Here is a 16,459-nt window from a genome sequence, read left to right as displayed (position 1 = left end):
GTAAAGGGCCCGACCGCGGCTGAAGATCAACTCACCTGTTGCCGTCGCCGTCTTCATCGCCGGGATCCGGGTCTTCAGGGACGAGGTAAGTACCGGGGCCGATCCCCAGCACTCCCGTGTCCTCCGGTCTTCCTCCCGTCCTCTCCGGACTTCCAGGGGCCAGACAGGACGGGAGGAAGTAACCGCCCCCCCTGCGATTGGTCGGTTAACTAACCGAAGAATCGCAGGGGATCGGAGGAGGTGGCAGGCTTGCCACCTCGCTCCTATACTTCAGCATGGTCCTGGCTGTCTGTGACAGCTGGGATCATGCAAAATTACCGAGCGGTCGGGTCCCAGAGACCCGATCAGCCCGGTATCGCCGCAGATCGCAAGGGCGATTTCCCGTGCGATTTGCGGTGATCGCCGACATGGGGGGCCTACATGGCCCCCCTCGGCGTTTGCCCTGGATGCCTGCTGAAGCATTTCAGCAGGCATCCGGTTCCGATCTCTGCCCGGCGTGCATATGGATACGCCCTGGGTCCTTAAGGCCCAGGGTGTGAGGGCGTATCCATACGCCCTGGGTCCTTAAGAGGTTAATGCAGCAACTTCTAGCAGTATGCGCCCAATTATCCAACGGTGCAGAAGCTGAATGTGCTCCTGTCCATGTTGCTGTTACTGCAGCTTTTCAAATGGACACTCAGAGCATGGAGGCAGGGGCTTGGACAGGTGGTAGCTTGCCTCGTGGCGGACCGCCAGCTTGATACTCACCAGAATGGGTCCTCAAAAAGGATTTACATTTTTATATGAATCAAAATTAAATTTAAAAAATCTCTTTAATTGTGACGCCATATGGTTTCCCGACCCTGCTGCCACATCCAGATGGTCTGCGGCAGTGATTATAATAGCAATGCCTGTCATCTGCATGTCATACTGAATAACAGTATTATTTCACTAACACAGCACACTCCCCATGCATGTTACAACAAGGAAAAGTGTTCTACACCCCTATTGAGGCTCTCTGTAGCCCAGAAAAAGCCGTTTTTAATAGCAATTCGCTGTAAATAAAATCGAACCGAACAGAGTGTTTCCGGAAAATTCGGCGAATCGACCGAATCAAATTTTTCAAACATGCGCTCATCTCTACTCATGACATTTCAGTGCCTCAAATTCCAAAGACCTCAAATTGCAGAGAGCTAATTGTTAAGAAAAGGAGTGACAATGGTTGACCAATGTACTATTCATATCAGAGGCCCCGGCTGTGGAAAAATAACAATTATCAACAGGACTCACCTTTTCATGCCTTTTCTCGACAATTTTCACCTTAAGGACTCAGCCCTTTTTTGCAATTCTGACCACTCTCACTTTATGCATTAATAACTCTGAGATGCTTTACCTTTTATTCTGATTCCGAGAATATTTTTTCGTGACATATTCTACTTTAACGTAGAGGTAAATTTTTATAGTTACTTGCATCTTTTCTTGGTGAAAAATCCCAAAATTTCATGAGGTGAGGGTGAGGGTTTTCCCACAGAAGAGTTCTGTGGCTTATACGATTTTGAGTGTATTTTGGTTCTCTCCTTAAGTTAAAATGCACCAGGAAGTTAGAGTTGTAGAAGAGTTGTTTGTCTTATACAATTTTAAATGTCATTTGATGCTCTCCTTAAGTTAAAATGTACCAGAAAGGTAGTGTGTGGGTGAGGGTGAGAGTTTTCCCCACAGAAGAGTTGTGTGGCTTATAAGATTTTGAATGTATTTTGATTCTCTCCTCAAGTTGAAATGTACCAGGAAGTTAGGGTTAGGGTAGTGTGGCTCATATAATTTTAAATGTCATTTGATGCTCTCCTTAAGTTAAAATGTACCAGAAAGGAAGTGTAAGGGGGAGGGTTTGGGTTTTCCCACAGAAGAGTTGTGTGGCTTATACGATTTTGAATGTATTTTGGTTCTCTCCTTAAGTTGAAATGTACCAGGAAGGCATGGTCAGGGTCGGGGTTGTAGAAGAGTTGTGTGGCTCATACAATTTTTAATGTCATGTGATGCTCTCCTTAAGTTAAAATGTACCAGGAAGGTATTGTGAGGGTGAGGGTTTTCCCACAGAAGAGTTTTGTGGTTTATATAATTTTGAATGTACTTTGGTGCTCTCCTTAAATTGAAATGTACCAGGAAGGTAGGGATAGGGTTGTGGTTGTAGTTGTAGACAAATGGTGTGGCTCATACAATTTTAAATGTCATTTCATTCTCTCCTTCAGTTGAAATGGACCAGGAAGGTTAGGTTAGGGGTTTAGGGGTTTAGGGTTTTCCTACAGAAGAGTTGTGTGGCTTATACGATTTTGACTGTATTATGGTTCTCTCCTTAAGTTGAAATGTACCAAGAAGTTAGGGTTAGGGTTAGGGCTAGGGTTAGGGCTAGGGCTAGGATTAGGGTTAGGATTAGGATTAGGGTTAGGATTAGGGTTAGGATTAGGGTTTTCCCAAAGAATACTTATGTGGCTTTTACGATTTTTGAATGCATTTTGCTTCTCTCCTTAAGTTGTAATGTACGAGGGGGTGAGGGTGAGGATGAGGGTTTTCTGAAAGAAGAGTTGTGTAGCTTATTCGATTTTGAATGTAATTTGGTTCTCTCCTTAAGTTGAAATGTACCAGGAAGGTAGGGGTAGGGTTTTAGGGTTGTAGAGGAGTTGTGTGGATTATACAATTTTAAATGTCATTTGATGCTCTCCTTAACTTGAAATGTACCAGGAATCTGGCTGAGGGTGAGGGTTTTTCCCCACAGAAGAGTTGTGTGGCTCATACAATTTAGAATGTATTTTGGTTCTCTCCTTAGGTTGAAATGTACCAGGGGGTTAGGGTTGTGGTTGTGTGGCTCATACAATTTTAAATGTCATGTGATGTCTCCTTAAGTTAAAATGTACCAGGATGGTAGTGTGAGGGTGAAGGTTTTCCCACAGAAGAGTTGTGGGGTTTATACAATTTTTTATGTATTTTGGTTCTCTCCTTAAATTGAAATGTACCAGGAAGGTAGGGTAAGGGTTAGGGCTGTAGAGGAGTTGTGTGGCTCATACAATTTTAAATGTCATTTGATTCTCTCCTTAAGTTGAAATGTACCAGGAAGCTAGGGCTAGGGCTAGGGCTGTAGAGGAGTTGTGTGGATTATACAATTTTAAATGTCATTTGATGCTCTCCTTAACTTGAAATGTACCAGGAAGGTAGTATCTGGCCGAGGGTGTGGGTTTTTCCCACAGAAGAGTTGTGTGGGTCATACGATTTTGAATGTATTTTGGTTCTCTCTTTAAGTTGAAATGTACCAGGGAGATAGGGTTAGGGTTGTGGTTATAGAGGAGTTGTGTGACTCACACAATTTTAAATGTCATTTGATGCTCTTCTTAAGTTGAACTGTACCAGGAAAGTAGTATGAGGGTGAGGGTTTGGGATTTCCGACAGATGAGTTGTGTTGCTTATACCATTTTGAACGTAATTTGGTTCTCTCCTTAAGTTGAAATGTACCAGGAAGGTAGGGTTACAGTTGTGGTTGTAGTTGTAGAGAAATTGTGTGGCTCATACAATTTTAAATGTCATTTGATTCTCTCCTTATGTTGAAGTGTACCAGGAAGGTTAGGTTAGGGGTTTAGGGTTTTTGGGTTTTCTTACAGTAGAGTTGTGTGGCTTATACGATTTTGAATGTATTTTGGTTCTCTCCTTAAGTTGAAATGTACCAGGAAGGTAGGGTTAGGGTTAGGGTTAGGGTTAGGGTTAGGGTTAGGGTTAGGGTTAGGGTTAGGGTTAGGGTTAGGGTTAGGGTTAGGGTTAGGGTTAGGGTTAGGGTTAGGGTTAGGGTTAGGGTTAGGGTTAGGGTTAGGGTTAGGGTTAGGGTTAGGGTTAGGGTTAGGGTTAGGGTTAGGGTTATAGAGGAGTTGTGTGGATTATACAATTTTAAATTCACACAAAAATTAAAAGTCATTTGATGCTCTCCTTAACTTGAAATGTACCAGGAAGGTAGTATGAGGGTGAGGGTGAGGGTTTTCCCACAGAAGAGTTGTGTGGCTCATACGACTTTGAATGTAGTTTGGTTCTCTCCTTAAGTTGAAATGTACCAGGAAGGTAGTATGAGGGTGAGGTTGAGGGTTTGGGTTTTCTGACAGAAGAGTTGTGTGGCTTATTCGATTTTGAATGTAACTTGGTTCTCTCCTTAAGTTGAAATGTACCAGGAAGGTAGGGTTAGGTGGCTCATACAATTTTAAATGACATTTGATGCTCTCCTTAAGTTGAAATGTACCAGGAAGGTAGTATGAGAGTGAGGTTGAGGGTTTGGGTTTTCTGACAGAAGAGTTGTGTGACTTATTCGATTTTGAATGTAATTTGGTTCTCTTCTTAAGATGAAATGTACCAGGAAGGTAGGGTTAGGGTTAGGGTTAGGGTTGTGTGGCTCATACAATTTTAAATGACATTTGATGCTCTCCTTAAGTTGAAATGTACCAGGAAGGTGGTATGAGGGTGAGGTTAGGGTTAGGGTGTGGCTCATACAATTTTAAATGACATTTGATGCTCTCCTTAACCCCTTAAGGACTCAGACAATTTAATTTTTACGTTTTCATTTTTTCCTCCTCGCCTTCTAAAAATCATAACTCTTTTATATTTTCATCCACAGACTAGTATGAGGGCTTGTTTTTTGCGCGACCAGTTGTCCTTTGTAATGACATCACTCATTATATCATAAAATGTATGGCGCAACCAGAAAAGACTATTTTTGTGGGGAAATTAAAACGAAAAACGCAATTTTGCTAATTTTGGAAGGTTTCGTTTTCACGCCGTACAATTTATGGTAAAAATGACATGTGTTCTTTATTCTGAGGGTCAATACGATTAAAATGATACCCATTATTATATACTTTTATATTATTGTTGCGCTTAAAAAAAATCACAAACATTTTAACCAAATTAGTACGTTTATAATCCCTTTATTTTGATGACCTATAACTTTTTTATTTTTCCGTATAAGCGGCGGTATAGGGGCTCATTTTTTGCGCCATGATCTGTACTTTTTTTTGATACCACATTTGCATATAAAAAACTTTTAATACATTTTTTATAATTTTTTTTTAAATAAAATGTATTAAAAAAGTAGGAATTTTGGACTTTTAAAAAATTTTTTCGTTCACGCCGTTCACCGTACGGGATCATTAACATTTTATTTTAATAGTTCGGACATTTACGCACGCGGCGATACCAAATATGTCTATAAAAAATGTTTTTTACGCTTTTTGGGGGTAAAATAGGAAAAAACGGACGTTTTACTTTTTTATTGGGGGAGGGGATTTTTCACTTTTTTTTTACTTTTACTTTTACATTTTTTTACATTTTTTTTTACACTTGAATAGTCCCCATAGGGGACTATTCATAGCAATACCATGATTGCTAATACTGATCTGTTCTATGTATAGGACATAGAACAGATCAGTATTATCGGTCATCTCCTGCTCTGGTCTGCTCGATCACAGACCAGAGCAGGAGACGCCGGGAGCCGCACGGAGGAAGGTGAGGGGACCTCCGTGCGGCGTTATGAATGATCGGATCCCCGCAGCAGCGCTGCGGGCGATCCGATCGTTCATTTTAATCGCGAACTGCCGCAGATGCCGGGATCTGTATTGATCCCGGCACCTGAGGGGTTAATGGCGGACGCCCGCGAGATCGTGGGCGTCGGTCATTGCCGGCGGGTCCCTGGCTGCGATCAGCAGCCGGGATCAGCCGCGCATGACACGGGCATCGCTCCGATGCCCGCGGTTATGCTTAGGACGTAAATGTACATCCTGGTGCGTTAAGTACCACCTCACCAGGACGTACATTTACGTCCTGCGTCCTTAAGGGGTTAAGTTAAAATGTACCAGGAAGGTAGTATGAGGGTGAGGTTGAGGGTTTGGGTTTTTTTCTGATAGAAGAGTTGTGTGGCTTTTTCGATTTTGAATGTAATTTGGTTCTCTCCTTAAGTTGAAATGTACCAGGAAGGTAAGGTTAGGGTTTTAGGGTTGTAGAGGAGTTGTGTGGATTATACAATTTTAAATGTCATTTGATGCTCTCCTTGACTTGAAATGTACCAGGAAGGTAGTATCTGGGTGAGGGTTTTCCCACAGAAGAGTTGTGTGGGTTATACGATTTTAATGTATTTTGGTCCTCTCCTCAAGTTAAAATGTACTAGGTAGAAAGGGTTAGGGTTAGGGTTAGTGTTACGTTTGTGTGGCTCATACAATTTTAAATGACATTTGATGCTCTCCTTAAGTTGAAATGTACCAGGAAGGTAGTATGAGGGTGAGGTTGAGGGTTTGGGTTTTCTGAAAGAAGATTTGTGTGGCTTATTCGATTTTGAATGTAATTTGGTTCTCTCCTTAAGTTGAAATGTACCAGGAAGGTAGGGGTAGGGTTTTAGGGTTGTAGAGGAGTTGTGTGGATTATACAATTTTAAATGTCATTTGATGCTCTCCTTGACTTGAAATGTACCAGGAAGGTAGTATCTGGGTGAGGGTTTCCCCACAGAAGAGTTGTGTGGGTTATAAGATTTTAATGTATTTTGGTCCTCTCCTCAAGTTAAATGTACTAGGTAGGAAGGGTTAGGGTTGTGTGGCTCATACAATTTTAAATGACATTTGATGCTCTCCTTAAGTTGAAATGTACCAGGAAGGTAGTATCTGGGTGAGGGTGAGGGTTGTCCCACAGAAGAGTTGTGTGGATTATATGATTTTAATGTATTTTGGTTCTCTCCTTAAGTTAAAATGTACTAGGTAGGAAGGGTCAGGGTCAGGGTCATAGAGGAGTTGTGTGGATTATACAATTTTAAATGTCATTTGACGCTCTCCTTAACTTGAAATGTACCAGGAAGGTAGGGTGAGGGTGAGGGTGAGGGTTTTCCCACAGAAGAGTTGTGTGGCTCATATGACTTTGAATGTAGTTTGGTTCTCTCCTTAAGTTGAAATGTACCAGGAAGGTAGTATGAGGGTGAGGTTGAGGGTTTGGGTTTTCTGACAGAAGAGTTGTATGGCTTATTCGATTTTGAATGTAATTTGGTTCTCTTCTTAAGTTGAAATGTACCAGGTAGGGTTAGGGGTTAGGGGTTAGGGGTTAGGGTTAGGGTTAGGGTTAGGGTTAGGGTTGTGTGGCTCATACAATTTTAAATGACATTTGATGCTCTCCTTAAGTTGAAATGTACCAGGAAGGTAGTATGAGGGTGAGGTTAGGGTGTGGCTCATACAACTTTAAATGACAATTGATGCTCTCCTTAAGTTAAAATGTACCAGGAAGGTAGTATGAGGGTGAGTTTGGGGGTTTGGGTTTTCTGACAGAAGAGTTGTGTGGCTTATTCGATTTTGAATGTAATTTGGTTCTCTTCTTAAGTTGAAATGTACCAGGTAGGGTTAGGGTTAGGGTTAGGTTTGTGTGGCTCATACAATTTTAAATGACATTTGATGCTCTCCTTAAGTTAAAATGTACCAGGAAGGTAGTATGAGGGTGAGGTTAGGGTTAGGGTGTGGCTCATACAACTTTAAATTACATTTGATGCTCTTCTTAAGTTAAAATGTACCAGGAAGGTAGTATGAGGGTGAGGTTGAGGGTTTGGGCTTTTTCTGACAGAAGAGTTGTGTGGCTCATTCGATTTTGAATGTAATTTGGTTCTCTTCTTAAGTTGAAATGTACCAGGTAGGGTTAGGGTTAGGGTTAGGGTTAGGTTTGTGTGGCTCATACAATTTTAAATGACATTTGATGCTCTCCTTAAGTAAAAATGTACCAGGAAGGTAGTATGAGGGTGAGGTTGAGGGTTTGGGTTTTTTTCTGACAGAAGAGTTGTGTGGCTTATTCGATTTTGAATGTAATTTGGTTCTCTCCTTAAGTTGAAATGTACCAGGAAGGTAGGGTTAGGGTTTTAGGGTTGTAGAGGAGTTGTGTGGATTATACAATTTTAAATATCATTTGATGCTCTCCTTAACTTGAAATTTACCAGGAAGGTAGTATTTGGGTGAGGGTTTTCCCACAGAACAGTTGTGTGGATTATACGATTTTGAATGTATTTTGGTTCTCTCCTTAAGTTAAAATGTACTAGGTAGGAAGGGTTAGGGTTAGGGTTAGGGTTAGGGTTAGGGTTAGGGTTAGGGTTAGGGTTAGGGTTAGGGTTAGGGTTAGGGTTAGGGTTAGGGTTAGGGTTAGGGTTAGGGTTAGGGTTAGGGTTAGGGTTAGGGTTAGGGTGTGGCTCATACAATTTTAAATGACATTTGATGCTCTCAAGTTAAAATGTACCAGGAAGGTAGGATGAGGGTGAGGTTGAGGGTTTGGGTTTTTTCTGACAGAAGAGTTGTGTGGCTTATTCGATTTTGAATGTAATTTGGTTCTCTCCTTAAGTTGAAATGTACCAGGAAGGTAGGGTTAGGGTTTTAGGGTTGTAGAGGAGTTGTGTGGATTATACAATTTTAAATATCATTTGATGCTCTCCTTAACTTGAAATTTACCAGGAAGGTAGTATTTGGGTGAGGGTTTTCCCACAGAACAGTTGTGTGGATTATACGATTTTGAATGTATTTTGGTTCTCTCCTTAAGTTAAAATGTACTAGGTAGGAAGGGTTAGGGTTAGGGTTAGGGTTAGGGTTAGGGTTAGGGTGTGGCTCTTACAATTTTAAATGACATTTGATGCTCTCCTTAAGTTAAAATGTACCAGGAAGGTAGGATGAGGGTGAGGTTGAGGGTTTGGGTTTTCTGACAGAAGAGTTGTGTGGCTTATTCGATTTTGAATGTAATTTGGTTCTCTCCTTAAGTTGAAATGTACCAGGAAGGTAGGGTTAGGGTTTTAGGGTTGTAGAGGAGTTGTGTGGATTATACAATTTTAAATGTCATTTGATGCTCTCCTTAACTTGAAATGTACCAGGAAGGTAGTATCTGGGTGAGGGTGAGGGTTTGCCCACAGAAGAGTTGTGTGAATTATACGATTTTTAATGTATTTTGGTTCTCTCCTTAAGTTGAAATGTTCCAGGGGGTTAGGGTTAGGGTTAGGGTTAGGGTTAGGGTTAGGGTTGTAGAGAAATTGTGTTGCTCATACAATTTTAAATGTCATTTGATTCTCTCCTTCAGTTGAAGGTTAGGTTAGGGGTTTAGGGTTTTTGGGTTTTCCTACAGCAGAGTCGTGTGGCTTATACTATTTTGAATGTATTTTGGTTCTCTCCTTAAGTTGAAATGTACCAGGAAGGTAGGGTTAGGGTGAGGGTGAGGGTTTTCTGACAGAAGAGTTGTGTGGCTTATTCGATTTTGAATGTAATTTGGTTCTCTCCTTAAGTTGAAATGTATTAGGAATGTAGGATTTTGGTTAGGGTTAGGGTTGTGTGGCTCATACAATTTTAAATGACATTTGATGCTCTCCTTAAGTTGAAATGTACCAGGAAGGTAGGGTTAGGGTTAGGGTTAGGGTTAGGGTTAGGGTTAGGGTTAGGGTTAGGGTTAGGGTTAGGGTTAGGGTTAGGGTTAGGGTTAGGGTTAGGGTTAGGGTTAGGGTTAGGGTTAGGGTTAGGGTTAGGGTTAGGGTTAGGGTTAGAGATGTGGCTCATACCATTTTAAATTACATTTGATGCTCTCCTTAAGTTGAAATGTACCAAGAAGGTAGTATGAGGGTGAGGGTTTGGGTTTTCTGACAGAAGAGTTGTGTGGCTTTTTCGATTTTGAATGTAATTTGGTTCTCTCCTTAAGTTGAAATGTACCAGGAAGGTAAGGTTAGGGTTTTAGGGTTGTAGAGGAGTTGTGTGGATTATACAATTTTAAATGTCATTTGTAGTGTTGAGCGGCATAGGCCATATTCGAATTCGCGAATATATGGACGAATATTCGAAATAGCCTCGATTTATTTTCGCATATGCGAAAATTCACATATACGAAAATTAGCATATCCAGAAATTAACATAAGCGAAAATTTGCATATGTGAAAATTAACATATGTAAATTTTCGCATATGCGAAAATACGCACACTGGTCTCACACAGTAGTATTAGTGCCTTCTTCACTGTGATGTGTACTGTGAAAAAAAAAAAAAAAACGAAGATTCGTAATTACGAATATATAGTGCTATATTCGCGAATATTCGTGAATATGCGATATTCGCGAGCAACACTAGTCATTTGATGCTCTCCTTAACTCAAAATGTACCAGGAAGGTAGTATCTGGGTGAGGGTTTTCCCACAGAAGAGTTGTGTGGATTATACGATTTTAATGTATTTTGATTCTCTCCTTAAGTTGAAATGTACTAGGTAGGAAGGGTCAGGGTCAGGGTCATACAATTTTACATTTCATTTGATGCTCTCCTTAAGTTGAAATGTACCAGGAAGGGTTAGGGTTAGGGTTAGGGTTAGGGTTAGGGTTAGGGTTGTAGAGAAATTGTGTGGCTCATACAATTTTAAATGTCATTTGATTCTCTCCTTCAGTTGAAGGTTAGGTTAGGGGTTTAGGGTTTTTGGGTTTTCCTACAGCAGAGTCGTGTGGCTTATACTATTTTGAATGTATTTTGGTTCTCTCCTTAAGTTGAAATGTACCAGGAAGGTAGGGTTAGGGTGAGGGTGAGGGTTTTCTGACAGAAGAGTTGTGTGGCTTATTCGATTTTGAATGTAATTTGGTTCTCTCCTTAAGTTGAAATGTATTAGGAATGTAGGATTTTGGTTAGGGTTAGGGTTGTGTGGCTCATACAATTTTAAATGACATTTGATGCTCTCCTTAAGTTGAAATGTACCAGGAAGGTAGGGTTAGGGTTAGGGTTAGGGTTAGGGTTAGGGTTAGGGTTAGGGTTAGGGTTAGGGTTAGGGTTAGGGTTAGGGTTAGAGATGTGGCTCATACCATTTTAAATTACATTTGATGCTCTCCTTAAGTTGAAATGTACCAAGAAGGTAGTATGAGGGTGAGGGTTTGGGTTTTCTGACAGAAGAGTTGTGTGGCTTTTTCGATTTTGAATGTAATTTGGTTCTCTCCTTAAGTTGAAATGTACCAGGAAGGTAAGGTTAGGGTTTTAGGGTTGTAGAGGAGTTGTGTGGATTATACAATTTTAAATGTCATTTGTAGTGTTGAGCGGCATAGGCCATATTCGAATTCGCGAATATATGGACGAATATTCGAAATAGCCTCGATTTATTTTCGCATATGCGAAAATTCACATATACGAAAATTAGCATATCCAGAAATTAACATAAGCGAAAATTTGCATATGTGAAAATTAACATATGTAAATTTTCGCATATGCGAAAATACGCACACTGGTCTCACACAGTAGTATTAGTGCCTTCTTCACTGTGATGTGTACTGTGAAAAAAAAAAAAAAAACGAAGATTCGTAATTACGAATATATAGTGCTATATTCGCGAATATTCGTGAATATGCGATATTCGCGAGCAACACTAGTCATTTGATGCTCTCCTTAACTCAAAATGTACCAGGAAGGTAGTATCTGGGTGAGGGTTTTCCCACAGAAGAGTTGTGTGGATTATACGATTTTAATGTATTTTGATTCTCTCCTTAAGTTGAAATGTACTAGGTAGGAAGGGTCAGGGTCAGGGTCATACAATTTTACATTTCATTTGATGCTCTCCTTAAGTTGAAATGTACCAGGAAGGTAGGGTTACGGTTACGATTAGAAGAGTTGTAAAAGAGTTGTGTGGCTTATACAATGCATAGGAGCAGACCCGGGTGCAACCGTTAGGCCCTATTTACATGGCAGTATTTCCTTTAACGAAATTCAATTTGAGGAATTCCTCCTCAAATTAAAGCTTAATACACTTCTATGGGAGTCCACACTCCCATTCACCGTTCTGCAGAATTTCCGCTTGGATTCAACGCCAATTCAGCATAAAATCCTCAAAAGCGGAAACGGAATTGGGGCGGATGAGTGGACATTCTGATGTGTGAATAGGGCCTTACAATTGTCTCCGCTACCAAAAATATTCTATGCCAGTGATTCCCAAACAGGGTGCCTTCAGCTGTTGCTAAACTACCAGCATGCCGGACAGCCAGTGGCTGACCAGAAAAGCTGGGAGTTATTGTTTTGCAACATCTGGAGGCTTTGTTTTGGAAACACTGCCGTTCAAGACGTTTTTCATTATTATTCGGGGGGGGGGGGGGGAAGGGGGGCAGTGTGAGGATGTAGTGCATATGTAGTGTTTTACCCTTTATTTTGTGTTAGTGTAGTGCAGTGTTATTTAGGTACATTAACATGGGCATGGGTTCACAGCAAGTTTCCCGCTGGGAGTATGAGCTGCGGCGGAAAATTTGCCGCAGCTCAAACTTGAAGCAGGAAGCTCAATGTAAACCCCCGCCCGTGTGATTGTCCCCCGTACATTGACAAAACTACAAACTCCCAGCATGCACTGACAGCTGGAGGTTCACTGGTTGGAAAACCTTGAGTTAGGTTCTGTTACCTAACTCAGTATTTTCCAACCAGTGTGCCTCCAACTACAACTCCCAGCATGTAATGATCTCCTAAGGGCATGCTGGGAGTTGTAGTTATGCAACAACTGGAGTCACGCAACTACAACTCCCAGCATGCTGAGACAGGTGTTTGCTGTTCGTGCATGCTGGGAGTTGTAGTTTTGCAAGATTTAGAGGGCCACGGTTTAGAGACCTCATCTCCAAACTGTGGCCCTCCAGATGTTGCAAAACTACAAATCCCAGCATGCCCAGACAGCAAACTGCTGTTATTAACAAGAATCTTCCAGTTTTACAGCAGGATCCGTCTCTCAGTGTATTTTTACAAACAGGCTGCAATTTCTCCACTCGTTGTGCTCCTAATTTAGACAATTTATTGTCCCCCAGTGTCATACCATTTCGGGGTACTATTGTACCTGACTATACTTGGCTGTCGATGAATGGGTTTTATAACCCCTTAAGGACGCAGGACGTAAATGTACGTCCTGGTGCGGTGGTACTTAACGCACCAGGACGTACATTTACGTCCTGTGCATAACCGCGGGCATCGGAGCGATGCCCGTGTCATGCGCGGCTGATCCCGGCTGCTGATTGCAGCCAGGGACCCGCCGGCAATGGCCGACGCCCGCGATCTCGCGGGCGTCTGCCATTAACCCCTCAGGTGCCGGGATCAATACAGATCCCGGCATCTGTGGCAGTGCGCGATTCGAATGAATGATCGGATCGCCCGCAGCGCTGCTGCGGGGATCCGATCATTCATAACGCCGCACGGAGGTCCCCTCTCCTTCCTCCGTGCGGCTCCCGGCGTCTCCTGCTCTGGTCTGTGATCGAGCAGACCAGAGCAGTAGATGACTGAAAACACTGATCTGTTCTATGTCCTATACATAGAACAGATCAGTATTAGCAATCATGGTATTGCTATGAATAGTCCCCTTTGGGGACTATTCAAGTGTAAAAAAAAATGTAAAAAAATGTAAAAGTAAAAGTAAAAAAAAAGTGAAAAATCCCCTCCCCCAATAAAAAAGTAAAACGTCCGTTTTTTCCAATTTTACCCCCAAAAAGACATATTTGGTATCGCCGCGTGCGTAAATGTCCGAACTATTAAAATAAAATGTTAATGATCCCGTACGGTGAACGAAAAGAAAAAAAGTCCAAAATTCCTACTTTTTTAATACATTTTATTAAAAAAAAAATTATAAAAAATGTATTAAAAGTTTTATATATTCAAATGTGGTATCAAAAAAAAGTACAGATCATGGCGCAAAATATGAGCCCCCATACCGCCGCTTATACGGAAAAATAAAAAAGTTATAGGTCATCAAAATAAAGGGATTATAAACGTACTAATTTGGTTAAAAAATTTGTGATTTTTTTTAAGCGCAACAATAATATAAAAGTAGGTAATAATGGGTATCATTTTAATTGTATTGACCCTCAGAATAAAGAACACACATCATTTTTACCTTAAATTGTACGGCGTGAAAACGAAACCTTCCAAAATTAGCAAAATTGCGTTTTTCGTTTTAATTTCCCCACAAAAATAGTGTTTTTTGGTTGGTTGCGCCATACATTTTATGATATAATGAGTTATGTCATTACAAAGGACAACTGGTCGCGCAAAAAACAAGCCCTCATACTAGTCTGTGGATGAAAATATAAAAGAGTTATGATTTTTAGAAGGCGAGGAGGGAAAAATGAAAACGTAAAAATTAAATTGTCTGAGTCCTTAAGGCCAAAAATGGCTGAGTCCTTAAGGGGTTAAATGTGGACTTTCTAGCTGTTTCACATGCAAGTATGCGGTTAAATCAACTAGTGTGACTGGAGTTGAAAACAAAGTTTTTACCATAAAGCAGTTAAAATGCCCGTCCACATTTGTTGTATACCGCATCTGGTGTGACACCTGCAAGCTATTATATGTTGGAAGCACGATTAGACCCCTGAAAAAGAGTCCATTCAGGAGAGCTTACTAGCTTTAACTTTCAGAACATTGAACTTGTTAATATATCTGATAGAGGAGGAGACTGTACTAGGGTTCTCCACAACAGAGAAGTATAGGTTGAACCTAAGATCAGATCTCATTGTCCATTATTAACATTCTGGCATTTTTTCTTTGTTCATTATCCTCTTGTTTGTGTTATGGATCTAATCTGTTTTGTTATTTACCTGTTAAATAGACTTGGGTGCATGCCATCATGTGGGTGGAGTTCTTTGCTGTGTATGATTCCGTGGTGCAGGAGGTACTCCCCTACTCTGTCCTCACCTCTAATTTGACCCACCTGTTTGGCATATATCCATCACCCAGTGCACAGGACCATTGCGTTTGAAAAAGGGTCGCAAGACCAGAAACGCATCATGCATGTTCAGCGTTACCTGTTTTTATCATGATGTCCAAAGAGATGTCCTTTTATGTCCTCTGAAGTTTGTACACATCATTTTTCACCATCTTGAATGAAGTGAAGAATATCTGCATTTCTTTATATACCTGGCTGCCTAACTATCTACCCACACTCCCGACTAGCAAAAAACCTACATACACACCTGGCTGCCTAATTACCTACTTACATACCTGGCTACAGAACTACCTACTTACATACCTGGTACCTACCTACCTAGCTAACTACCTGGATACCTACATACCTGAATAACTTAATACCTATTTACATACCTACCTACATACCTGGCTACGTAACTACATAGCTAGCTACCAACCTACCTACCTATATGCCTGGCTACCTACTGTGGTGGCCCAGTACAGGAGTTGCACCCCTGTACCATTGCTGCCCTGTCAGGCGGACTCTATTTAGTGACCCATGCCCCCCCCCCCCCCCCCCCCCCCCTCTCCCTATGTTCCGTGAATAATGTTAAATGCCTATGATAATTAATGTAAAGTGTATATAGTGTTATGTACCTGTAAATACAGTTGTCATGTGTTGTAACCAAGGAAGGTACCAGTGACCAGGGGTCAAGTCCTGGGGGGGGAAAAAAGTGTGGGAACTCACCCAAGATTTCCACTTTGCTGAGGAGGCCCAAAGCCTGCCACGCATCCAAAAGTCCACTTCCCCACAGGTGAAAGTCAAAAACTGGTAAGCTACAAATGGGGTGAAGTCTGTCAAGTCAGCGTGGCCCTGCATCAAATTGTACAAGTCCCAGTAAGCCCTGCAGAGTAAGACGTACATGCTACAAAAATTGTGCCAGAATGGGTAGGGACTTTATCAGTGAAAAGTATTTATTCTGGGGCACTTGTGAAATAGAGGGGGAGGTGAAGAAAAGTCTGTATACTGGATATATCTGCTGCGCACTTCCCAGCCTTACAGGTTGAACCTAAGATCAGATCTCATTGTCCATTATTAATATTCTGCAATTTTTTCTTTATCCTCTTGTTTGTATTATGGATCTAATCTTTTTTTCTTTTTTACCTGTTAAATAGACTTGGGTGCATGCCATCATGTGGGTGAAGTTCTTTGCTGTGTATGACGCCGTGGTGGAGGAGTTACTCCCCTACTCCGTCCTCACCTCTAATTTGACTCATCTGTTTGTTTGGCATATATCCGACACCCAGTGCACAGGACCATTGCATTTGAAAAAGAGTTGCAAGACCAGAAACGCGTCATGCATATTCAGCGTTACCTGTTTTTATCATGATGTCTGAAGATATGTCCTTTTATGTCCTCTGAAGTTTGTACACCATTTTTACTGTCTTGAATAAAGTGAAGAATATCTTATCCGCTGGCTAGAGTCTGCATTTCTTCATTTCTTGGAGTTGTGGCTGTATGGTGGATCCTGGTGAGCTGACTCCTGTTTGTTGTATCCAGGTATATAGTTAGGTAGCCAGCCAGATGTGTAGGTGATTAGGTATTTTCGTAGCATGATATGTAGTTAGGTAGTTATGTAGCCATGTATACAGTTAGGTATCCAGGTATGTAGGTAGGTAGTTAGGCCGCCAGGTACGTAGACCCGGTATGAAGGTAATTAGTTAACCAGGTATGTAGTTAGGTAGCCAGAAATGTAGGTAGGTAGTTAGACAGCCAGGTATGTGGGCCAGATTAGGCAGCCAGTTATT

The sequence above is a fragment of the Hyla sarda genome, chromosome 9 (assembly GCF_029499605.1).
Source record: "Hyla sarda isolate aHylSar1 chromosome 9, aHylSar1.hap1, whole genome shotgun sequence".
NCBI lineage: Eukaryota > Metazoa > Chordata > Amphibia > Anura > Hylidae > Hyla > Hyla sarda.
This window is presented reverse-complemented; position numbering follows the sequence as displayed.